The sequence below is a fragment of the Rhipicephalus microplus genome, unplaced genomic scaffold, assembly GCF_043290135.1.
Source record: "Rhipicephalus microplus isolate Deutch F79 unplaced genomic scaffold, USDA_Rmic scaffold_56, whole genome shotgun sequence".
Lineage (NCBI taxonomy): Eukaryota > Metazoa > Arthropoda > Arachnida > Ixodida > Ixodidae > Rhipicephalus > Rhipicephalus microplus.
Window position 1 is genome coordinate 243,184 of NW_027464629.1, and position 26,873 is coordinate 270,056.

At 46.9% G+C, this 26,873-nt stretch overlaps 1 protein-coding gene across 2 annotated transcripts in view; it reads left to right on the top strand.

Moving 5' to 3' along the window:
* Positions 1 to 279: 279 nt before the first annotated feature.
* LOC142788360 (sodium-coupled monocarboxylate transporter 1-like) overlaps positions 280 to 26,873 on the top strand; it is a 115,388-nt gene continuing 88,794 nt past the window's right edge. Inside the window, exons 1-4 of one of the 2 annotated variants that reach the window (XM_075884920.1) lie at positions 280 to 393; positions 21,199 to 21,350; positions 23,727 to 23,821; positions 26,172 to 26,258. The gene's annotated coding sequence lies outside the window, so the exon portion shown is untranslated. The remainder of the gene's footprint in view (positions 394 to 21,198; positions 21,351 to 23,726; positions 23,822 to 26,171; positions 26,259 to 26,873) is intronic. The other variant, XM_075884922.1, reaches the window with a different exon arrangement.

Sequence of the window (26,873 nt, forward strand, 5' to 3'; positions counted from 1 at the left end):
TTGCGTGAACGTTGCCGTTCGTCAAACCTGACTAGAAAATTCAGATTTGAATTTCAAGTAAACACATCCGCAATAAATTATGAGGGCTCCCGACATACTATATACGATCTGCAGATATAGTGATGTATGAAGCAGCGTTGAACTCTTGGTGAGCACAATAGAAGGTCGCGTGATGAGCTTGCGCCATCGTGGCGAACAAAACGAGAAGTATGGATTAACAATGCGGCCGAATATAATTACGTGAGCATGTATATAACAAAGTCAATCTGGGCAGTGATACTTCTTTCAAGATCACAGTACAAGATGCACTGCGTCGTTGTAGTTTTGTTCTTCGGTATAGCCTCAGGAACCATCGACTACAGAGGCAGGGCCACTGTGAAAGATGTCCTAGACGTGAGAATGATTTTGTGCCGTTTTTATTATGGTTTGACCAGTTTGAACTGCGTGTATTGCGGAAGAATCTTAAAAAAGTTGCGCTCACGTAAAAAAAAGAGAAAAGAACAGCGAGCGAGAAGAGATGGTCGAATTCAAACTTGCTGTCGTACACTTTCATGATAATTACTCTTGCTGCGCTTATCAGACATACTTTTCTTCTTTCGTTTTAGAAGAAGGTATGCCGCTTCTTTTTTTTCAATACGTGCTCGTGCCCACTGAAGGTCGCGCTTAATCATACGAGTTGCGGGTTGCCTCGTGCAAAGATCTGGCCCAATGATTGAATGGCTGGAGACAGCCTTTACCTGCTTGTCTAGCGCCGACTTACGAGTAAAACTCATTTTCACAGATACGAACATTTATGCCAAAACAAAATTGAAAATATTGCAGGAGTCACTACTTATAATCAATACAAAACTTCATTCAAAAAAGTAGTTACGTTTCACCGAGCATATGTAAAGGCGCTGAACTGGCATAACAATCAAGCAACAACCGCAGATTTATTTATTTCTTTATTTACTTATTTAAAATATTTTACAGGCCCACTGAAGGGCACATCGAGTAAGGGGGGCATCAGTATACAAACGAAATAACAATAAAGGAGAAAAGCAGACAATATATATATATATATATATATATATATATATATATATATATATATATATATATATATATATATATATATATATATATATATTGTGAGCATTGTTTATGCGTCCCATCTTTTCATCTGTACATACTCATCATCACTAGTCAAGCTTAGGTTGTGGGGCACATACTCTAGGCAATAAAGAAGAGTCTTGAGGGTATACGCCATCTTACAAGTGGTGGAGAGTGCTGCCCGATTCCTGCGTCCTCTCGTGCTCTCGGACAACCCCAGCGTCTTCTAGAACAGATCCCTGGAGCTCCGTTCAGGCCACTGCTTAAACGACCTGGGTTCGGTAATGTCGCAAGCCGACCAGCCAAGCGCAGCAGCTGCGCCACCGCTTCCACCACCAAGAAACCCTTCTTACCTGGTCACCAGCCCTCAAAAGGATCCTCCGCTGTTCGCAGGGCTTCCGGGTGAAGACGTGGAAGACTGGCTCGAGGAGTATGACCGCGTGAGTGCCATCAACAACTGGGATGAGCCTGCGAAACTCACCCACGTTGCATTCCACTTGAGCGGCGTCGCAAAAACGTGGTTTTTAAACCACGCTACAGATTTTTTGACATGGCCCAACTTTACGCGCCAGCTGCACCAGATTTGCGCCAACCCGTCGGTGCGCTCGGATAGCGCCAAGAAAAGGCTTGGTGCACGTGTTCAACGCCCCGATGAGTCTTACACATCTTACATTGAAGATGTTCTCGCCCTTTGCCGCCGCATCGACAACCATATGGCGGAAAACGATCGTGTGCGCCACCTGCTAAAAGGCATCGCGACTGTCGCTTTTAATGCGCTTGTGGTGCAGAATCCCCAGACCGTAGCCGATGTTGTAGCTACCTGTCAGCGCCTCGAGGAGCTTCAAACCACTCGGGTGCAACATGATATGCCTGTTCTTAGCTCGAGTCATGACACAACAGAGCTGCGTGCATTGATCCGCTCTATCATCCGCAAGGAACTTCATGCACAGGCTTCACCTCGCCCCCTTTATATCCGAACGACGCCACCTGCTACTAGTTTACGCGACGTCGTGAGGAAAGAACTGGCATTGATCACAAGTACACCAGTTCCGAGTTCACATCCCGTGCCCATTACAAGTTATGCTCACGTTGCTGCAACAACACCTGCGCCCCAGCAAAGCCTGGCCTCGATGACAATCTCACCAGTTCCCAGCTCATATCCTGTAGCCATGCCAACTTACGCTCAAGTTGCTGCTAGGACACCTGCACCGAAGCAAAGCCCAATGCAGCTACCAGCGGCCGAATTGCATGGTTCGCTCAACTCACTCGCACCGCGACCATCTTCCCAGCCTTACAACGACTGGCGCACTTCGCGTCTGACTTGCTTCTATTGCGGCATCCGTGGTCACATTTCAAAGTTTTGCCGACGCTGTCAGCGAGACGAAAGATGAAGCTACGATGACTTTGAACAGGACAACTTCTACTCCACTGGACCACCCTATCGCCGACTGTATCAGAACAGCACACGTCGGTCGCCGTCTCCGCAGAACTTTGGCTCAGTTGGCAGTTCCCGTTTCTCACGTCGTCGCTCACCTTCACCGATGCGGCGTTCCTTTTTCCTCTCCGACTTTCAACTTCAATTCCTGACCGCCAACTGGAAAACTAAACAGTGCAGCTTCGGGAGGGAAAGCTGCATCTTTCGAACTGCGTCAAACTCCTCCGGACCACCCATCGAATGTTTTATTAGTGTAAGTTGAAGGTATACAGACAGAGGCACTGGTAGACACAGGCGCATAACTTTCCGCAATTCGTGCAGACTTTTGTGCCCGCTTGAAAAAAGTTAGGACGTCATACGATGGTGCTCCCCTTCGTTGCGCAGGGGGAGTCCCTATTCAGCCTTCAAGTGTTTGCACAGTCCGCGTTTTTATAGATGGCATCCTTCACTACATTCAGTTTCTTGTACTTCCTTGGTGCACTCACACAGTAATTTTAGGACGGGACTTTTTTTCTTCGGCATCAGCTTTCATATCGTGTCGTCAGCGAGTAATTGAAATGTCAGCTACTGAGAGTTCATTTGATGTCGATCCATACAGCTTCCGTTTCGTTGCTGCCGCTGATTGTTTCATTTCGCCTGGAGATGAACAAATTCTCACGATCACTTCGGATACTATAGTTAACGGTGACGTGTTCATAGACCCATAAGTTCGCTCCAAACCTGCGGAGCTTACCATAGCACCCGGCCTTGTGCGGTTTAACGACAGTAAAGCATTGGTCACCGCCTTGAACCCAACTTCATCGTCAGTGATGCTGCCCCAAGGCACTGCCGTGAGCTGCTTCGCTGACAGCGAGCCTTTCTCGCTGGTTCCCCTTGACGCAGAATCAACGTCTTTGTCTGGTACAACTGATATGAAGGCTACCACTGTTGCTTTAAATGACACCATAAGTCCTCACCTCACTGCCGAGCAAAATAGAGACCTCTTAGACCTTCTCCAAAAGCACAGTCTTTTGTTTGACGTACATTCCAAAGTTCTGGGCTGCACCTTCGTTGCAGAGCACAGCATCGAAACCGAAGGCAGCTTCATTGTACGCCGCCGCCCATACCGTCTGTCTTCAGCGAAACGGCAAATAATTGAGGAAAACGTCACCGACATGCTCAAACGGGATATTATTCGACCTTCATCCAGCTCTTGGTCGTCTCCTGTGGTGTTGGTCCGGAAAAAGGATGGCTCTGCCCGCTTTTGTGTTGATTACAGAGCGCTCAATAAGATCACGAAAAAAGACGTATATCCGTTGCCACGCATAGATGATGCCCTGGACTCCCTACAAGGCGCAGAATATTTCTCCAGCGTCGACCCCCGATCCGGGTATTGGCAAATACCTATGCGCGAATCAGACAAGGAGAAAACAGCGTTTGCGACGCCTGACGGGCTTTACAAATTTAACGCACGCCTTTTGGCTTATGCAACGCTCCAGCAACATTCGAGCGCTTGATAGATACCGTCTTACGTGGTCTCAAATGGAAAACCTGTTTATGTTACTTAGACGACATCGTAATTTATTCTACTTTTCCTCAGCACCTTAAGCGTTTGGACGAAGTTCTAACGTGCATTTCAAACGCTGGTCTACAGCTCAATACAAAGAAGTGCCACTTCGCCAGCACAAGCATCAAAGTATTGGGTCACCTTGTCAGCGAAGATGGCATTCGACCCGACCCCGACAAGGTTGCTGCCGTAATTAGTTTTCCACGTCCGGGCAATCGAAAACAATTGCGAAGTTTTGTGGGCCTGGCGTCTTACTTCCGCCGCTTCATCCGTCACTTTGCTGCCATTGCGGGGCCGTTACACAAGCTTCAGACGTCAGGAACGGCTTTCACGTGGACTGACGAGTGCGAGTGTGCTTTCTAAGCCCTTAAGCGTGTTCTGACACCAGACCCCGTCCTCCGTCACTTCGATGAGATTGCACCCACTTTCCTGCACACAGATGCCAGCGGCCACGGAATCGGTGCTGTCCTCCTCCAGCGCGATGAAACATCACGTGAGCGAGTAGTTGCGTATGCCAGCCGCGCACTCACACCTGCGGAGCAGAACTACTCGATAACAGAGCAGGAATGTCTCGCAGTTGTTTAGGCCATCCAGAAATTTCGACCTTATCTGTATGGACGCCACTTCAATGTGATCACCGACCACCATGCCCTATGCTGGTTGTCCTCGCTGAAGAATTTGTCTGGGCGCCTCGGTCACTGGATACTGCGTTTGCAAGAGTACACTTTTGACGTTGTGTACAGGTCTAGCAAACAGCATCAGGATGCTGACGCTCTCTCTCGCTGTACTCTGCCACTTTAATCTCCAACCACGAATCCTCAATGCCCCTCAGGTGATCAAGTGGCTTTCTCTTCACCCACGTTATCACCCCTGGCAATTGCTGGGTCACTATCTTTAAACAGCAGCGCCCAGTTTGCCGCGTGCTAACGTGGTGACCCCTACTGTAACCGCATCATCGGATACTTGAATCGCTCGTCTTCTCCACCTAATGCCCGAGTACGTCGTCAGCTACGGCAGTTCAAGCAACAGAACAACGTCCTGCAGCACTATACTTACAATGCGGATGGGCATCGGTGGGTGCCAGTACTTCCCCGTTCGCTGCGAAAACAAGTTCTCGAAGCATTGCACGACGACCCATCAGCTGGACACTTAGCATTCCAAAAGACCTACAACCGCGATAGGAGCCGTTTCTTCTGGCCTGGTCTTTCTACCTTTTTGTGGCTAAGTATGTCGCTTCAACACAGGAAACGACCAACTTCAGCTCCTGCTGGCCTATTACAGCCCATTCCATGTCCCGATACACCTTTTGTCGTTGTCGAAATAGACCTCGTCGGACCACTTCCGGTAACGCCAGCGGGCCACCGCTGGATCGTCACAGCCGTCGACCACCTCACACGATACGCGGAGACCGCTCCTCTACGTACTAGCTCCGCCTCAGACGTTGCCGCCTTGTTCTTAGAAGTCATTGTGTTGCGTCATGTTGCACCTCGCACGTTGTTTAGTGACCGGGGCAAGGCCTTCATGTCGACAATTCTTGACGAAATTCTAAAAACTTCTGGCACAGTTCATAAGACCACATCCGCTTACCACCCGCAGATAAATAGCCTCACAGAGCGATTCCACCGGACTCTAATCGACATGATATCCTTGTACCTCGGACTGAACCACGATAACTGGGACAAAATCTTGCCGTTCGTAACATTTGCACACAACACCGCTGTTCAACGAACCACCGGGTATTCACCTTTATTCTTCGTCTATAATCGTGCGCCGACATTCAACATTGATGCCTCTTTCTTCAATGTAACGACAAAAACGCCCACGACTACGCCAGAACATTTCGTTTCCAGGCTCGCTGAGGCACGGCAACGTGCTCAACTCAACACGGAGGCCAGTCAACAAGACCGCAAGCAACGCTATGACAGCTTCCGTCGAGACGTCACTTTACGTCCTGGAGATGAAGTATTACTTTGGACGCCTGTTCGTACACCCGGATAGTGTGAAAAGTTTCAGTCACGCTTTCTAGGACCTTACGTTGTTTGTGAACGAACATCTCCTGTCAATTACTTTGTCACTCCCGTCGAGGGTTTCTCGGACCGTCGTTACCGTGCCTCCGGGATAGTCCACGTTTCATCTCTTAAACTCTTTGTTCGCCGTAGATTTCCCGCCTAAGTCTCGGCAGGGCCGGTCGCTCAAGTGCGCGGGGAAAATTAGTGTGAGCATTGTTTATGCGTCCCATCTTTTCATCTGTACATACTCATCATCACTAGTCAAGCTTAGGTTGTGGGGCACGTACTCGAGACAATAAGGAAGAGTCTTGAGGGTACTGGACGCCATCTTACAATATATATATATATATATATATATATATATATATATATATATATATATATATATATATATATATATATATATATAATGATTACAAAAATCAAGGTGCAACCGTGTTTTACAATATTAGTGTGCAACGAAGTCAGGTTATCACGAAAAATTTCATGGTTACAAATGGATACAACATGATCCGGAAGACCGTTCCAATATGCAATGGCTCGAGGCAGTGAGGATAAGTTAATGCCTGCGTGTGACCATGAATGCGCATAAAGCTACGTGCGTTGTGAATGCGCTAGGAAGTGCGCGCAGGAGAATTAAGTAGCAAACAGTGAATTTCGTTACTATAAATGTACCTACGAAACAGACATAAAAGAGCATTGTTGCGGCGTATTTCTAGTTACTGAAATGCAAAATCTTGTTAAATAACTAAAATAACTAAAATTTAAATAACTAGGCTCCCCCAGACTCATTCAAGAAAAATAGTTTGCTCCGAGGACTCTCTTAAGACTCAGACTCGCCAATATTTTCCTCAACCAGACTCCTTCGGACTGACTTGCTGTGCTTTTTCTCGGCCGTACCCGGACTCAATCTCATCGACATATCACTGAGCCGGGCTCACTCAGACTAATATTCACTGCTTCACCTGACTCCGAGGGGGCCTGGGTGTGTCCACTCATGAGTAGGTTAGCGCAAAACTAGCCTTCTCATTCTTGGTTTCTTGCTCTTTAACAACAAACAACTCGCGTAATTGTTAGGATACGCCTTCATATATGAATCTCCACAAGTTATCACTGGTTACAATCCAGTATAGACATTTCTATAAAATACGCGACTTGTACGACATATCTTTATCGAGAAACTCCCGTGAAAGATTTTGCGGGAAAGGGTTACGGTGCTCCCCCATCCCAAACACACGCCTCGGATCAGCAAATATAAGGTAGCGCATTGTTGAGATAACTGTGAAACGATTCGAGTAAAAACGTGAGTGCATATAACTCTGACAGTAATGCTGAAGATCAGTACAGAACCGTAACAGCCGATCGCGCTAGCCAATTGCGCCACGAAGACAGTCATAGTACAGAACCGTAGATCGGCAACGAAAGGTGGCACTCACTCAGACGCACTCGCGAAATATATTGGTTGTATTCCAATTCTTAGACAGCATCGTAGACAGTCTACGCAGACAGCTTAGAAGACATCACCGAGCTCACGCTGTCCGAGAAATGGAACACGTCTGGACGGCTTATGCACGACGAGGGGCCACCTCGCGCTGAGTGAGTGAGTGAAACAACTTTATTCGGTCCACAATAGACGCGAGTAAACTCAGCGTCACCTGGCTAGGCCCACTCGGGGACCATCAGGTTAAACCTGACGGCCCTCGCGCGGGCCCTCTGGACGGCCAGGATTTGAGAGGTCTGGTCCTGGGCCTTGATGAGTCGCTTCATTTCCTCTTGGGTGAAAGGGGGACCGGCAGAGGCGCAGCCCCACAGAACATGTTCGAAGTCCGCATAACCACCACACAGGGGGCAGTCCTGGCTTGGAAACCGTTCAGGGTACATTGTGTGCAGTGCCACAGGGCTCGGGTAAGTGTTTGTTTGTAGCAGTCGGAGAGTAACAGCTTGGGCCCTGCATAGCGAGGAGTGTGGTAGAGGCAGCAGTCTTCTTGACAGATAGTGGTGATTGATATCTCGTTGTACTAGCAGAGAGGCTCAGGTCGCCCAGGAGATGACGCGTTACCCGGCACACGGTCAGTCAAACCTCGTGCAGCCGAGTGCGCCTCCTCGTTGGGATTGAGCGAGGCACCCTCAATGGTTCCAAGATGCGCAGGAAACCAGACCAATGAGTGATTTTTGAGGTCTTTGACTTTTTGAATAATCTGTAGGACCTGGGGAGCCACCATGCCCATCTGGAAGGCCTTGATAGCGGCCTTGGAGTCTGAATAAATTGTGTCATGTACCTCGCGCTGAGAAAAGAAAGCTGAAGTAAACAAACGTAAGTGTAGTATTTCCTTACTAATTTCTCGTTGGTATCTAAAAATTATACGTTACCCACATCGAACCTCTGGAGAAGCGTCTGCTTGAGTGCAGATGACCATTCAGGTGAGATCCGATCTATCTGAGCGATTCGCTGAGCCGCCATCTTTGTTTTGACAGCAAAGTAGCCTTCATCTTACTTGTATACGATGCGGTCTTCTTGGAACTGTTTATTTTGCCGGCTGCCCCGCCGCGGCGGTCTAGTGGCTAAGGTACTCGGCTGCTGACCTGCGGGTCAGCAGCCAAGTAAGTACGCGCGAGCAAGTATGCGCGTGCAATCTTTTCAAACTTGCTATGTATTCTGTTGCGAATCCCACCGCTGCCACCAGTTGTTGCGGGTCGGAATGGTAGGTCGCTGGAGGATACGAAAACAAAACCCGGTCTCTTGTGGTAGCGTGGTGTAGCTTCGGGTTGAGGAAACGAACGCTTACGAGATGGGGATACGAAAACAAACAGGTTTATGGCACTATTTACAAATATTTACAGCATGAGGTTAGGAGTTCACAAATCACGAGCGTGGTGGCTAAACCGTTACATGGTTCATAGCCTTCACAAACTACGAACGTGGTGGTTGAACCTTTACTAGGTTCAGAGCGACGTCCTGCACTCTGCGGCGCCGTTATAAGCCCTGTCGGGCTCCTCCTTCTTCAGTGGAACACCAATCACACACACACACAACAGGTGAGGGGTACGAGCATGCACGGCGCACGTGAACATCCAATTTCGAGTCAAGATCACTGCACTTAAAGGTGGCGCCAGAGAGGCTCTTGCTCGTCGTGTATGTCGCTGGTCGAGGGGTCCCAAGCTTCGGACAGCAGACATCAAACGGTCCGCCAATCTGTCCGCTCAATTAGCAGGGCACTTTGTGGCGGCGGTCGCCGTTTCTTCAAAGGAATACGCTGTATTTGTTGTCCCCTCTGGAACGGCTTACAGCTTCGTGGCGACATGACGTCTCATCCGCCGGCTAGCAGGGACAATACCTGGCGGGCATAGGCATCCGGCGAGTCGGCTACTTGTTTGAGGATTAAAAGAGCGCCGCTCCCCCGTCAGCTCTCGACGCTGGTTCCAAGAAAACCTGGGTTCCAGGCGTGGGAACGCGGCCCGGCTACGCTTCTCAGCGACAGCATGGCGCCTACCGATGGCGGTCATAACAGCTTCCCCCTCGCCAGATGAGTCACGGAGGGCAGCGGTCAACACTGCTGCTCGCAGGGACGACGAAAGGGTCAGTAGTTGAATGCCAAGAACTGGCCTTCGCTTGTGGCATGGTCCGGGTGATTGCCGAATCTTCGACAGCATCTCTGATACTCGACCACATGTACAAGCAAGCACTCGGCCCCCTTCGAACAAACCAAGCCAAAAGAGGGATAGCAAACCAATTTTAATTACTACCTTTAACAAAAGCTCACACTCAGAACTCTCAGGATTCACTTGTGCTGAGAAATCAAACGTGCTACCTTAAAAATTTACATACGATGCACGAAAAAAAATAAAATATCAATTTTGATACACCAAGAGCACACCAGAATGGCTTAGAAAGAGCGGCTGAGCGCGTCAGCGTTACCATTCAATTTGCCCTTTTTTTACCTAATGTCAAAATGATATTTTTTTAAGAATCAAGCTCCGCCTCACAAGGCGACTGTTCTTCGATGTCATGGTTTGCAGCCAAGTAAGGGGAAAATGGTCTGTTCCTACTTTAAAGTTAGCCCCTTGGAAATAACACTGCCACTGATGAATGCCCTACACAAGGCAAGCGCACTCCTTTCCTGAAGCGCAGTACGTTATCTACTGTAGCCCAATTTCTGGCTCAAGTAAAGCGCAGCTTTGCTTGTTACCACTGTCGTCCTGACATAGAACGGCTGTCTCCTTCTTTTCATCGCTGACTACTTTCATCGGTTCTGTCCTGCTGAGAGCATCAGTCAGGAACTCGGATTCAGTGAGCGCTAATTTTGTCCGAACGTCCGTCTTTGTTTACGGCCGCCCATAATTGTCTACCACTGAGACATAAAGCTCACCAGCCTCCCGAAAGCTTAACCTATGTTTTGACCTAACGGGCTACCTCAGTGGTTAGGGAAAGCTTAAATGATCCGTTTATATGATCTCTTGATCAATGATTCTTCAAAGAAAAACATCAGCAAACATAGAAGACAAGCACTGCTTTCTGGCAGGTTCATTTGGTTAATGTAAACTGTCTATGCTAATGCCTCTGAGTAAAACTCACTGGGCTCTTAGTTTTCTGTACCAGGCGGGCCACCGCTTAATAAATCGGGATGATCCCACCTCACCTGGCCACCTTGAGAGAGGGTGCGCGCGCGGCGCGGTAGCCATCAATAAACAGTCCCTTGCTAGCTAGCGTCTCGTGTGGTTGTGTCTTTGCTGAGCGCGTGAACCAGAACATGGTGTCAGAAGTGTAACAGTCGAACCCTGCGCTGAAGATGGACTGCCTACCACCACCCGAGCCACTTGTACTGACAAATGCTCCGGCCGACAACTGGAAAAAGTTCCGCCAACGAATCGAACTCTACTTCAAAGCTACTGAGACCAACAAGAAACGGACGCCAGCACAGAAGGCTGCCATCTTTCTACACGTCGCGGGCCCAGAGGCAATTGAAGTGTTTAACACCCTACCTCTATCAGCAGAACAACGAGAAGACTATGACTCGATCGTCAAAGCCTTCGAAGACTACTGCACGCCTCGGTGCAACGAGACATTCGAGAGGTACGTTTTGCGCAGTCGGCAACAACAGGATGGTGAACCTTTCGAACAGTTTTTGCGCGATATTCAGTTGAAAGCACAGACTTGTAATTTTGGCGAACTTAGGGACTCGATGGTGAGGGACCAGATAGTGTGCGGTATCGTCGACAAGAAGCTACGTGCACGCCTGCTTCAGGAGAAGGACTTAACCCTAGAATCAGCTGTAGAAATCTGCAAAGCCGCGGAACTAGCAGCAACGCAGAACCGTGCTCTTGAAAGCGAAGCAAAGGTGCAGAGAGTCGAAAAAATTGCAAACGCTGCCGGACAGTCTCGAACGAGCGGACAACGTCGACGCTGTGGCTACTGTGGCAAGATTCACGGACCAAGACGCTGCCCAGCGTTTGGAAAAACGTGCACGCTGTGCAACAAAAGAAACCATTTTGCAGCTTGCTGCAGGAGTAGACGCGGCGTTCATGAGTTAGGCGTCGCTGCAACAGAAGATGCACTGGAGGAGTCCTCGGACGCTACCGATGAAGACATTCAAGTTCTCACGGTGCAAATCAGAAACGTGTCCAAAAATCAGGATTGGACGGTGGCAGGGGACCTTGCCGGGCACCCGACAGAACTGAAAGTGGATACAGGAGCGCAAGCGAACATATTGCCGTACTCGTACTTTCGCAGGATGCGTTTGCCGACCATGGTGCGGCCATCGACCACAGTACTTACTAACTACGAAGGAAGCAAAATACATCATTTGGGCGTTATCAGTCTGCCACTACGTCTAGGAGAGCAGCAAGAGAATATCAGTTTTTTTGTGGTCAAGAGAGGCAAGCAAGTCCTACTCGGATTGAATGCAGCAGAGCGCTTCGGGCTGATTTCCCGCGTTCACGATGTGTCTTCAAGAAGTGACGTTAGCACCGACTGGGTCACCGAGTTCCCGGAGTTATTCCACGGGCTGGGCTGCATCAGTAGACCATACTCGCTGGCAATGAAGGATGATGCGCGCCCCACGATCATGCCGCCGAGGAAAGTGCCACACGCACTGCGAGCGCCACTTAAGCAGGAGTTGGCCCGGATGGTCTCGCAGGGCATCATATGCAAAATGGAAGAGCCGTCGGACTGGGTGAGTCCACTTGTTCTTATTATGAAGAAGAATGGCCGCATGCGAATATGCCTGGACCCGCGGTACATTAATCGAAGCCTTAAACGCGAGCATTATCACCTACCCTCACGTGAAGAAATAGAAGCAGAGCTGGCAGGAGCGGTGATGTTCACCAAGCTTGATGCCAATAGCGGGTTTCACCAGATCCCCTTAGACGAAGACACTTCAAAGATCTGCACCTTTAGCACGCCGTTCGGAAGATACCGATTTTTGCGCCTGCCATTTGGTATCGCGTCCGCCCCCGAAGTATTTCAAAAGGCAATGACGGAAGTGTTTGAAAACCTGCCGGGCACACGCGTATATGTCGATGATATTTTAATTTGGGGTGCATCAAAAGAGCAGCATGATCAACGCCTGCGTGCAGCACTGATGGCAGCGAGAAAGGCTGGCCTGACACTGAACAAAGAAAAGTGTCTGTTCGCTAAGGCCGAAGTTAAATTCCTGGGAGATTGTATCAGCAAAGAAGGAATAAAACCCGATGCTAGTCTCATTGAATGCGTTGCCAACATGCAAAAGCCGTCGAGTAAACAGGAAGTTCAAAGGTTTTTAGGTATTATGAATTACTTTGGCAAATTCATACCTAATCTCTCAAAAAGAACTGACGCCCTTAGGTCATTGATAAAGAATGATGTTGAATTCATATGGGAAGTTCACCATGACAAAGAATGGAAAGATCTTATTAAGGCTTTGACATCGGCTCCAGTGATCGCAGTTTTTGACCCATTGAAGCAAACGAAACTCTCAGCTGATGCATCAAGCTTTGCAGTAGGTGCTGCTCTTCTTCAACTCCATGACCAAGATTGGCGCCCAGTGGGTTATGCTTCAAGGGTGCTCTCGAAGGCTGAAACAAAATATGCCCAAATTGAAAAGGAAGCGCTGGCCGTGACGTTTGCTTGTGAGCGTTTCCGGGAGTTCGTACTGGGGTTATCAGTGACAGTCGAAACAGACCACCGACCTTTGCTTGCTATTTCACAAAAGAACCTGAGTGAAATGCCACCACGATTGCAGCGCTATTTTTTGAGGCTAATGCCTTTTGATATCAAATTGCAGTATGTTCCTGGGAAGCATCTGCTAGTGGCGGACACGCTGTCCCGAATTCCAGGAACCCAACCGAGTGACGGAGAAAGCGAACAAGACGTATGCATCCATGCGACTCGCGTGCTAGCCAGCATCGTAAGTGAGAACACGAAGACTGAACTGACCTCTGCAATCCTGGCGGACCCATACCTCAAGCAAGTGGTGGAGGCACTCCAGGAAGGACGACCATTCTCAGGCGAATTAGCTCCATGTTTGTCAGAACTGTCATATGTTGATGGAGTGCTTTTGCGGGGCAGCAGGGTGGTCATCCCAAAGAGTCTGAGGCGATCCATGCTGCAACGTCTTCATGAAGGCCATTTGGGAATGAGCAAGTGCAAAGCCAGAGCACGCCTTCTGATGTACTGGCCTGGGATGAATGCTGACATCAAGTCACTCATTAGCAAGTGTGTCACATGTCAGCACTTTGCCTACCGGCAACCTTCAGAGCCACTGTTATCGAGGGAAATCCCAACGCGGCCGTGGCAGCGAATTGGTGTCGACCTATTTGACCATGGGGGCAAGCGTTACCTGGTTGCGTACTGTGCCTACTCCAACTACCCAGAAGTGGAACAGTTGCCTCAGTCAACAAGTCAGGTCGTAGTGGACACACTAGGTACCATGTTTGCTCGCCACGGTATACCCATTGAAGTCTGTACCGATGGAGGACCACAGTTCACATCGCGAGAGTTTAGACAGTTTGCAGTAAAATACGATTTTACTCATACCATATCCAGTCCACACTTCCCCAGGGCCAATGGTTTAGCTGAGAAAGGGGTACAGGTCGTAAAGCGCCTCTTGAAGAAAAGTGAGTATGCTGGCGAGGAGTTTTGGGTTGCACTGCTCAATTATCGAATCTCGCCCCTGATAGACGGACGCACACCAAGTCAGCTCCTTATGGGACGGATGCTTCGGGGACGACTTCCAGACTTCTCATCGGCTTCGACATCGTCAGTGCGGAAACATCCACAGGATCACTGCAAAGGCATACCTCTCACACCTCTCTCCGAAGGGGACGTCGTCAGAATAAGAAACGACAAAGGGTGGTTTCCGAAAGCCCGAGTAGAGAAACTTGCTGGCCCTAGATCTTACATAGTCTGTACAGATGAAGGCCGGCGTTATCGAAGGAATCGTCAGCATCTAAAAAGGACGCCCGAACACTTAGACCCACTGGATGACAAGGATGTCGCACCGATAATCCCGTCGCCTATACAGCATAGACAACATTCAACATCAGATACAGCGCCCGATTTGACAACAGCATCCGCATCACGAAAGGAACGACATCCGTCGCAACAGGCGCCTGCATCGGATGCTCTACTGAACCAGTCAGCTGCACGTGCACCACCCATTGCAAGTCAACCATCAAGGGACCCCGACGTGGTCCCGTCCCAGCATAAGGTCACTTGCCAGGCACAAGAAGCAGCCGACTCGAGTCTCAGAAGATCAACTAGGCCACGTAGAGCACCGACGCGCTTTGCCGACTACATCACCTAAAGAAAAAGGAGGATGTACCAGGCGGGCCACCGCTTAATAAATCGGGATGATCCCACCTCACCTGGCCACCTTGAGAGAGGGTGCGCGCGCGGCGCGGTAGCCATCAATAAACAGTCCCTTGCTAGCTAGCGTCTCGTGTGGTTGTGTCTTTGCTGAGCGCGTGAACCAGAACAGCAGCGGAGAGATACGCTGATGAGGTCCCATTCTTCATTGAGCTCCTCATCATCAGCCCCCAAATCATTAATCGCTTGAATGATCATGGGTTTTCGTGCCAAACCCTTTGTATCGATCCCCAATTCCTCACACAACAGCAACAAGTCTGACTTCTGCAGCTCCCGTAAGTCCATGATCGTACCGAGTGCTCGCTACTTCCAAAATAACTTTCCGAAACGGCGAAACTGAGTCTTTCGGCAAAGTTAACTACCAGTTCCAAAATTTAACCCTCTTTTAGAACCTGGTTCACTCAAAGGAAAAGCCAAGCACTCACCCATACGTGATCCATGTCTCGAGCCAGCTGCTTCTCCTGGGCCGACTGTTGTTGTCACTTGTAGCTTCGAATCCCACCGCTGCCACCAGTTGTCGTGATCCCGGGGTGCTGAGTCGTATCTCTCCGCTGCCAACCAGTTGTTGCGGGTCGGAAGGAAGGTCACTGGAGGATACGAAAACAAAACCCGGTCTCTTGTGGTAGCGTGGTGTAGCTTCGGGTTGAGGAAACGAACGCTTACGAGATGGGGATACGAAAACAAACAGGTTTGTGGCACTATTTACAAATATTTACAGCATGAGGTTAAGAGTTCACAAACCACGAGCGTGGTGGCTAAACCGTTACATGGTTCATAGCCTTCACAAACTACGAACGTGGTGGTTGAACCTTTACTAGGTTCAGAGCGACGTCCTGCACTCTGCGGCGCCGTTATAAGCCCTGTCGGGCTCCTCCTTCTTCAGTGGAACACCAATCACACACACACACAACAGGTGAGGGGTACGAGCATGCACGGCGCACGTGAACATCCAATTTCGAGTCAAGATCACTGCACTTAAAGGTGGCGCCAGAGAGGCTCTTGCTCGTCGTGTATGTCGCTGGTCGAGGGGTCCCAAGCTTCGGACAGCAGACATCAAACGGTCCGCCAATCTGTCCGCTCAATTAGCAGGGCACTTTGTGGCGGCGGTCGCCGTTTCTTCAAAGAAATACGCTGTATTTGTTGTCCCCTCTGGAACGGCTTACAGCTTCGTGGCGACATGACGTCTCATCCGCCGGCTAGCAGGGACAATACCTAGCGGGCATAGGCATCCGGCGAGTCGGCTACTTGTTTGAGGATTAAAAGAGCGCCGCTCCCCCGTCAACTCTCGACGCTGGTTCCAAGAAAACTTGGGTTCTAGGCGTGGGAACGCGGCCCGGCTACGCTTCTCAGCGACAGCATGGCGCCTACCGATGGCGGTCATAACAACCCACTATGTGGTCTTAAAGAAATACGCGCTGTAACGAGTGTGCCTTTTGTAAGAGGGGGGTGGGGGTGGTTTCAAACCACGAAGTTATGATAATCACTCGTTTTGACACCCAATGACAATGCGTGCTTTTATCACCCAATATTACTGCGATGTTCTATGTCGTATTGTGAAGCATGTATACAGGATGCGTGTGTTTGTAAAGTATGAACGTAACTTTCACTGAATTTTCAAACAGAGGAAGTAATTTTAACTATTTGCCCCGCCGCGGTGGTCTAGTGGCTAATGTACTCGGCTGCTCACCCGCAGGTCGCGGGTTCGTATCCCGGCTGCGGCGGCTGTATTTCCAATGGAGGCGGAAATGTTGTAGGCCTGTGTGCTCAGATTTGGGTGCACGTTAAAGACCCCCCAGGTAATCGAAATTTCCGGAGCCCTCCACTACGGCGTCTCTCATAATCATATGGTGGTTTTTGGACGTTAAACCCCACATAACAATATTTTGCCGGCTACGTTAGAATATGAATCGGACTTAAGATGGCCGCCATTCGTTTAGCCGTCTACGGTGAGTATTGGAACACACCGATTTTGTGCTAAGGGTTCACTTGTACTCAGACCCACCAATAATCACCTCAACCGGACTCAACCGGATTCACTCGGACTCGCACTCACCAAAGTGTCGCTTCATCGGATGCATGGCCGGATCTGAGTCTGAGCGAGTTGGCGCAACTGCAGGCTTGTAAACATAACTTTTAGGAGAGAACATTTCGCAACACAATTGAAGATAGAAAGAATAAAAAAAAGATAAATTAAACACACTCTCACTTAGTTTGGCTAGCCCTCATTCTCCAGGTAGACAAGGGAGCCAGGTTCTTTAGAGACGAAGCTCCTTACGCCGTAGGTCGTATGTCCCGTGTCGTCGCCGTAGTAGTAGTCGCCAGTTTCAAGGTTTTATGACGGTGTCACAGCATATACACGGAGTGAATGATGATGAGTTGGGCGAAGCGTCCGTCAGTCCTTCCGTGCGTCCGTCCGTTCGCTTTTCTCTACTCTTCGTCATTCACTTCGTGGATATACTTTGATTTTTTCGATGGTCTTAACATTAAATGTTGTGATTTCACTGAAGGAAGCTGACTCTACTAGTCCGCTATAATCAAACGTTAGTTTTTGCGAGTGACTTAATGAACGTAATGAAGGAAGTGAAGTACACCGACGACATAAAAGCTTGAAAGAAAATTACGTTTCTAGTCGTTTGGCTTCAATGTGAACAAGGCTTCCGGATAGAAGCCGAAACGTCGTTTTCCTCTTAAGCTTTTATTTGGTCGGTGTACACTTCCTTTACTTCATAATGTTTCTTCCCGACTAGACGTTTTTCTTTCGAACGACTGATTTCAACCTAATGTACGTCTCCAAACTTCGAAGGAAAATCAACGCCTCCTGGAATCGTCATACCGCCATCTTCAACTAACCCTTGTATACTATGTATATGAGAGCTTTGTAACCTCCTCAATAAAAGGCAAAAGAGAGAGAGAGAGGTGGCCCAAGTCACGTGCACCGAAAACTGATCCATAACTGTTCGTTTAGGCCCTACGTTCATTCACATGACGTCCTTGTATTAAACGGGAAGCTCTTCGAGAGAAAGCATGCTAAAGCGCCCGAAAATGTGTATACGAGACGGTGGAGCCATTGTTTAAAGAATCATCGCATGTAGTGGTCTCTTTCGGCGAGATAGGAGGAATATCAACCGTCTTTTCAGGTTAAAGCTTTAGATGCCTTATTAAACATGAAAAGTGACATTCAGCTGCACCAGCACGAACGACGCAAAAAAAAATGAAATCACCACCAAGCGGTGATGTCACAATATGACATCATCAAAACGTCACATACCTCATAGTCAAGTGAGTGTGTCGTCACATGACATCGTTGATATTGAAAGGCGGGCCGATACTTGAAGCACTACAGAAGCGAGTGGCCGGTTCTGTTTATAATAACTGGATTTGGGCTCGTTCTTTCAACGAGTTCCTTTTAGAACTTTCCAGTCACTTGCCACAATTTGTGTTCATCAAGTTCGCGAAGAGCGCGTTTGTCGATGACCTTGGGTAGTTGCGTATTAAAGTCAAACATACGCTGGGGGGTATCAACAGGTAATGTTAACCATGAACTGACAACCATGCATTAAACTGAATGAAGACTACTCTACAGACAATGTTAAAAAATAAAAGTGTGCTTTCGTTAATAGTTGCGAATATTTTCGCTCTACAAAATAAAGTAATTTTTTCGACTTCCGTTCGTATTTGAGCAGCACATTTTATTATAATCGAAATTAATGTTATGGCTAAATTGACTTTAATTATGCTTATTTACAGATGAGTTCAGGCGATGATAGGCCATGATGGCGCCCATGGGTCGAACGAACAAGCTTCCTCTTCTTTTGTCCATAGTGTGACCCGGCTGAAACCGTATAAGTATTCTCAAGAGTAGAAAAACTGATAAAGTGTCCGTCTTTTTTGGGATTCTTTTGCAATGATTATTTGCTTGTTAGCTCGGTAAGACCGGGCAACTATAGCTGCATAACCACGCGTGTTGCAGAATGTCTACCATGAGTCCGATCTCGGAGGCAGTGCATAGTCTCGTTTTCTGCTTTAGCAAGGCAGGGGAACGAATACGTCGACTGAAAGGAAAAAGACGATGTTCAGTTCTCCAGGAGCTCAGTGACCGCGTGAGTTCCTGTTTTACAGCGAAACCTGTTACGAGATCACCACACAAGGGCCGACTTTGGTGCCGTAGTTTTCCGCCGCCGCCACTGTCGCGCGAAATAACCACTATCGCGCCACTATCGCGCGAAATAAGAGACAAAATGGGGAAGTAAACAAGAATACTCAGGGTAAAATGTAAATTGAACCCGGGCCCTCTGCTCTCAAAGAATCAGCGCCAGTAACCTTACATAGCCTAACAATATCTAACCTATAACCTAACCTAGCCTGTACGCGTGCGGTGTTTTATTTATTTATCTCTTTACAGAATAATGTCAATCCTCCATGATAATTATTACAGGGGTGAGCATCACTGTCAAAACTTTCGACGTTCGAAACAAGAAAAATCTGAATAATGAAGAACACATAATCACCGAACACAGCAGAACGACATAGAACAATCATACATACTTATTTGAACGATAACCAAGTACAAAGTACTCCAACGGTACACCAACAAAGAAAGGTGTTGTGTATGTTAAGGTCAGGCTAATATGTCAAATTATGTTGAGCGACCCTTTCTTTTTATGTTCTTTCTTTATTGCCTATGTACATATGGGAACAGCACGGCACTGGTCGTACTGCCAAGGAGAACTTTTTTGCGCATGCGTTGCTGGAGTACCGGGCAAATGTGACGTAGTCACGCTTGCACTGGAAACTCTGCTGCAAACTGGCCTAATGCAGGCTACATGTTTGTTAAGGAATCGCGTTAACATGTGTAATGGAGTGTTTCAGAAGAGTAAAGTAATGAACACTACCCTCAAGCGTCTCACATTGCGAATTGCGTTACTAGTGGGTGACTGAATGCTTCCAACGCCATTACAATGATGATGATGATGGTGATGACGATGATGATGATGGCCCAAAAGCATGGCTCGCACCCACTGTAGGGGATTGGCCAAAAACGAGTAATTAGATGGAGGGGATTACAGAGGGCTGAGTTAGAATTCGTCGTCGTCAGCAGCAGCCTCAAGAAAGTGCACCAATGGCCTTGCAGGAGCATAGCGGATATCACGCTTCTTTGACGAATGACTAATACTAGTGGAATAGAGCACGTTTCCCTACTTTACGAAAATTATGGTGGCTTATTGCGTAGCGGGTGCCGTGCAAGTGTGCTTGTAGCAGTTTCGCTAAGAGTGTTTAAAAAATTGGGGGGACCTTCAAGCTTCTCCTTTAAGAGTTGGGCGTGAGAGCGGTATCCTGTCCCTAGTGCGTACTCCAACCACTTGTTGTATACTTTTTTATTGTATGAATTCACTCGAGAAGTTTCAATGGTGGACTACTACAATGTAATGAATGAATTTGAAAGTGGCTTGTGTCAGGGAAGGTTTCGCACATGGCTGAATTCTGTGTTAACATGTAGCTTGCTTTAAACAACGAGCAAGTATGCGCGTGCAATATTTTCAAACTTGCTATGCACCCACTACGTGGTCTCAAGGGGGGATTACGCGCTGTAAAGAGTGTGCCTTTTGTAGGGGGGGGGGGGGGCTTCAAACCACGTAGTTATGATAACCACACGTTTTGACTCCCAATCAAAATGCGTGCTTGTATAGCCTAATATTACTGCGATATCGCATGTGGTATTGTGAAGGATGTATATAGGAGGCGTGTGTTTGTAAAGTATGAACGTAATATTTACTGAATTTCCAAAAAGAGGAAGTAATTTTAACTATTTCGAAGCACATGCGTGGCTGTGTTGTATCAGACTTGTTTTTCAAGCAAACGTCCCGGGTCAAGCAAAAGTCACTCAGACCTGGAAATTTATCTTTATCATGATTATGGTTTTTCGGTCGTGCCTCCACGTAAGCCGCAATTTCCTCGAAACGAGTTCGTTAACGCTATAGGATCTAGAAAGGCATCTCTTCCAGCTTCCGCTGTGACGGTGCTGTCCGTAGAGTGCTTGATATTTTTTATAATGTTCATTATGATAATGTTCATTATGCTGCACCAGGTCGTTACGCGCATTATAGACTGGGCAGAAATAACTACTAAAGAGAGTAAGTAGCCGTTTCTCGCTTATAAAAGAAAATGTACCTCTTTCGTGTTTTGATGCATCCTATATTGTTCGAGAATTTTTATAATTTCCTGTTAAGATGTAGTCGCATGTGCTCAGTAACTCAAATACATGTGTTTGTTTCAGTTTTTCAGTACTGGCCAACCTATAGTTTTGGCAAGAAGAAGCTATAACCGTTACATTGATGAACTCGAGCCACGGTGTATAAAGACTATTGTCACAAAACGCGATAACACTTCGCTGTGGTTTAATCAAAGCTACATATACGGGAAAAAAGGGTAAGATACTTTCCTAGAACCGAATGGACTACTATAAGTTAATGGCATTTGAACACGCTGCATTTGTTAGAAAATAGCATAGTAATACCGAAATGCTCGCAAAGGAGACTTCAGAATCCAAGTCACTTGTACTTGAGTTCACATCTCACGAGCAAGAACAATGTGTTCTTGCTATAAACAGTGGAGGACTTCAACTAATTAAAAAGAACAAGACAGATGGATATTCGTTGTGGTAAACGCATGCATATGACGCCAGCAGATAACGAATCTTCGTGGGAGGCTGAGGTCGTGGGCACAGTGCGAAATGAGGGTGATTTGTTGTTTCTTGTTCTTCGTAATTCACTCTCTCTTTGCTTTAGAATCAATACCCCAACTAAAGGCTAAATATTAAGCGCCACCACGGTTTATTTCTCTTCATTAGCTTTTAGTTGCAGCCAATTCACATGGATACGTGTAGTGGAGCTTTTGCGGACGCCCCCCGTGTCTCAAAAATGACAGTACGATAGAAACATCTCGAGCTATGAAACGTTATATCTCAGTGACTATGGCGTCGCGCTGCTAAATCCTAGAGTGTGCGTTGGATTCTCTGCAATATCAACTGTATTTCGACTGACGCGAGCAATAAAACAATGCCTTGTGGTCAAGATAATGAGCACGCAAAAATATACGGCCTAGTATGGAAAGTTGTGCGACTTGGTTTGAAGACATTCTTGGAAACATTTCGGCGTGCACACGATAGACGTGCGCGTTTGTCTTCTCGCATCTCGTTTTTTCGTCCAATGTGTGCGCGCCCAAATGTTTCCAAGAATGTATCTTGTGTAAACATAATTCAGCGATACGTCTTACCGAATGACCGTCTGTAATGATAGGTAGCGCTCGAGATTTTCCCTTCTCAAGCTGACAGGGGCATGTTCTGTAAAAAATAAAAATAAGAGTGACATGATTTCAAGTGCTGTGTTTCGCCTCCATGAACATGTGACCACTGCCGACTAAACGGAAAGTGCAGGCCCGAGCTCGGCAGTGGAATGCCATGGGCAGTGAGCTAAGATGGTGATTTGTGAATTGTTTATGTGGATACGTGGTGACATATCAGCGATCAGACTATCTGCACACAGAAGGCGACGAAGTAGAGGGCTTGTCCCGCGTGCATGCTGTCCCCCATCTGTGTCGATGCTATAGGCCTTGTGTCAGTTTTGACGTAACAATGTTATGACTATAATTTGTATATGTATCGAATAATTATGAATGGTGTCCAGCAACACCTGTTGGGGTGACTTGTTCTTCTAGCGTTGTATTGAATAACACAACCTAATTGAAAAATTTGGTGATGCAGACAAAAATGCTGTAAGCCCATGTGCTCAGATTTGGGTATACACGTAAAAGAACCTCAGGTGGTCGAAATTTGCGGAGCTCTTCACTATGGCGTCTCTCATAATCAGATAGCGGTTTTTAGACGTTAAACCCCACATATCCTTGATCATGGTGTTTGCTAGACAGCCTACCTAGTGATTGTTGGCGTGGTAAGGTTAGATGGAAGTCATGAAAAAAACCACGATCGTGTACATCAATGCAGCAATGAGTGTTTAAATTTTTTTATAATTTCTGGCTACAAACTTGTGGTACAAAAAAAGCTTATGGAAAAAATTCATCTTCAAAAAAAAAAGCTTCTCCTTGGATAGCAAAATGTGATATAGCGTATTCGGGCACCATTCGCATCGCCTTGTCATTTGCGGGCCGGCCTCTCTTCTCGATGAACACCGTTCCGCAAAAAAAAAAAGGACGTCTTTGCGAGTAACAATGACCGTTTAGAACTATCCGAGAATGTGTGCAGCGAGCACAGTTGCGAATGGCCCATTGCGGCGTTGTTCTTCCTCTTGCCAATCGATGGAGTAATCACCACGCATCCGCAAGGCAACACGTGCAGCTCAATATTTTGTTGTTGCTGCTGTTGTTAATGATAGATAATTAATCATGTGCGCTCTTAACTGCTGGGCCTTTAAAGCAACCACCGATTGCACGATGCACTTGTATTGAAGCCTGGTGCGATTCCGTGCTTCGGCAACGCAATATTGCATGCTTAAAGGAGACTACTTTTTTTAAATGACATTCGTGGAGTATTTTACTATTTTCAAGCAGGGTATGTGTAGAACATCGTTGGCGCAAAACCTGAAAGTGGAGGAGGGGCGTCGCGCTGTAGTAGAACACTTGCGTGTCACGCGGAAGCTGCAATTACACATCCAATAACCTACCAGTGTGCATGTTCCGCATATTTATGTGCATTTGTGTTTTCCAGTGATATTGAAATTTTTTTACATGAAATAATATGTGTTTTCTTTCTGAATAAATGGCGTATCTTTTTGATAAATAAAATTACAGCGTTGAAGAAAGCATGGTAGGACATGTAATGAAGAAACCAGGAATGGATTCCGCACCAGTAATGATTGTCGAAAGAGCATGGGATTCAGAAAAGGGTAACTATCGTTTTTGTACGTGTGTTTGCAAGAAACTCAATGTCCCCAAGCGCTGATTTAGTTTGAAGAAAACTAGCTAATCTAACAGTGAAACTCGTGGTTGAATGGAGGGTCATTACCCACTGTTCAATGCATATTTCAGACCTGAAAGCACTCGTGGTAAAACTTCAGTAGGTCGGACATTGTAGCGTCAAACCACAATAATGTTCAATAATGAACATTTTTCGTTATTAGTCTCGAGCGTGGTCTATATTATACTGGGGAAGCCCATTGCGCCTGTTACTTCGAGATTTTTTGAGACGCTTCATCTGTACAGGATGTACAGGATGCTCACGTACTGATTAGTGAGAGCAAAAGAGAGAAAAAGTCTCCATTTGCTTGTGCGCTATGTAGCTATTAAGCCTTCGTAGTTCGCCAAAATACTCGCGTTTCATTGACATCGACAAGGGGTACGCACTTGACGTCATCCGCGAGAATCACTAGCGTTGGCGCCGCCATTTCGGAAGTCCACTATTTTGGAGGTTGTCATTTTGGAGGTCATCATTTTGGAAGTCAAACGAGTTTCTTTTCTGGCGCAAAGAAACTTGCTGCAATCGCTGCGTCCGAGATCTGCACGGCAACATTGATGTCAAACTTCCGGAACACGTCCTTCACACCACAGCTGGACGGCGTGTATGAACGAACCTTCGAACTGGCGCTGCGCCACGATAGTGTATTTTCCTTGCAGATCAAAGCTTAGTGCGTATGCCCCCTACCGGCTGTGACGTAACTTTGCCGGACCATAAGGTCACCGCATCGGGTGACGTGTACAACATGAAGAGCGAATGCATGCCGGTCAAAAGTGACAGATTTTCGCAATATCCGGAACAATGCTCGTTACAAAAAACAAAAACAAAAAAAACACACAACTCAGTTTATGGATATCTGTAAGGCTAACTATACTCCCATTTTCTACGCTTAAAATGTAATTTGCTCGTGACAATTGGTTTTCAGCCAGCTTTGTTAAACTTGTGAATTCTCACTGCTCATACCTTGTTTCAAGAACAGGTTGCTCGGCGGTGGGACGCAGGGTATTCGTTGTATATAATGCTGGGTACAGGCATCAGGCTAATAAAGTAGCTTAAAGAGGAATGGGAACCATTTTTGGAAACGGGAGGACATATTGATTAGAGCTCAAAGGTATTAGAAATCTTTTATGCGCACGAGCAAAAAGATAGCTGGAAGTTACGATGTCAAGGTGGCGTTTCCGGCCAAAAACAAATCGGAGGAGTGTGCGCGTTGGTTAACAAAAGAAATGTGACAAAGTTTGCCGTGTATAAAAAATGCAGCATTAAACACAAGCTCCAATTTGTTAAATCTGCAAAACATTGTATGGTGTACAGTATTCCTCTGATGTGTGGTCATGTGTATGTAGGGCAGCCTAACAGATGTATTAACACGAGGGTAGGGAAACATATATATATGTCGTGTCTGAAAGGTCGCCCTCTACTGAACATTTAGTGCTGCGTTGCAATGAGAATCCATGAACGCCTCGTTTTAGGCAAATAACACCACCGTAAGTTATAGGCGTCGCAACGGTACTCATTTGAACCGAACGTTTCAACCACTCTTGCTGCTCTATAAAGGTTACCGATTTCTGCCCATGCTATTATTGCCGGGACATGAGCTTGAAGTCAAGAGATAGGAATAAATAAGCCATAAAATTATTTTACGTTTTGGGATTCCCTGATTTCTGTTGCCAATGATCGAGAATTTTCACGTCGCTTATCAGAACCTCAGAGATTTTTTACACTTACAATCACTTTCAAGAATGTGATAGATGGGTGTGTCTTTTTAACTATCGGGGATGTAAAAATACAGAAGGAAATGCGCTATAACACACATAATAAAGCTATTTGTTGGTGAATGTTTTACGAATGGCAGTCTTTGACCGCTGTTCTGTGCAGGTTGAAGGATGTTCGTTGTAAAAATTACTGACAAAAACATCTGAGTTGCAGGGAAAAATGTGAAATTTTGATCAATGTCCAATCTGGATGAAGCACATTCTGACAGCCGGATTCTCTTAGGCATTGGGGGAGTTATTAAAGCATGACAATGTCTGAGATGACATTCAAGAAATAACTCGGCTTGATATTGTGACGATGTGCTCCAAGTTGGGTTTTGGGTTGTCGACAGGAATTATATACTTTGGGACACTTGAAAACGCTTTTCAAGACCACGTCGTAGTGTTATAGACAAGGTGCTGTGATAAGTTTACACATTTTTATTTAAATTTGTTTTTTTTCAATGGTAGCTGACTTTGGGAAGGCTCGAGCAGCACTCAGCAACTAATGTAGCGCCTTCTTTTCAGGACATAAGACAAGAAATCATGCCGCACATGAGCGCGATGGACAGGCGCATTTCCTCGGTAGAGCTCCAGCGCATGATCCTGGTATAGGTAAGTAAATTTTCTTGCCGAGATTGAGAGCGATAGATCCTTACTTGAAAACAGACAACAAAGGTGTATTTTTTGATAGCTATGATAAAGAGCGCTTACTGAATGAATGTAGTTGTGAAGGTCATGCATGAAAGGAAGAGCAGGAACATAAGCATGGGTTTTTTATCTACAAGCTCGAAATCGAAATGAGACAGCAAGATTCGTTTTCATTGCTCCTTTATACACACACACACACACACACACACACACACACACACACACACACACACACACACACACACACACACACACACACACACACACACACACGCACGCACGCACGCACGCACGCACGCACGCACGCACGCACACACACACACACACACACACACACACACACACACACACACACATATATATATATATATATATATATCGTATATTGTTACGGTTAAATTCTAAGGTTGTCTATTAGCAGGGCGAGTTTGATGGTTCGGCAGTAATGGCGTCGGTATCTGCACCAGTTCACCTCATCCTCCTCCTCTTCTTCTCTCTCGGCTCATACCCGTTGCGTTTCCCGGCTCTCAGACGAAGCCTGCTGGGCAAGTATGAAGAACTCCGAATGTTTAGGGTGAA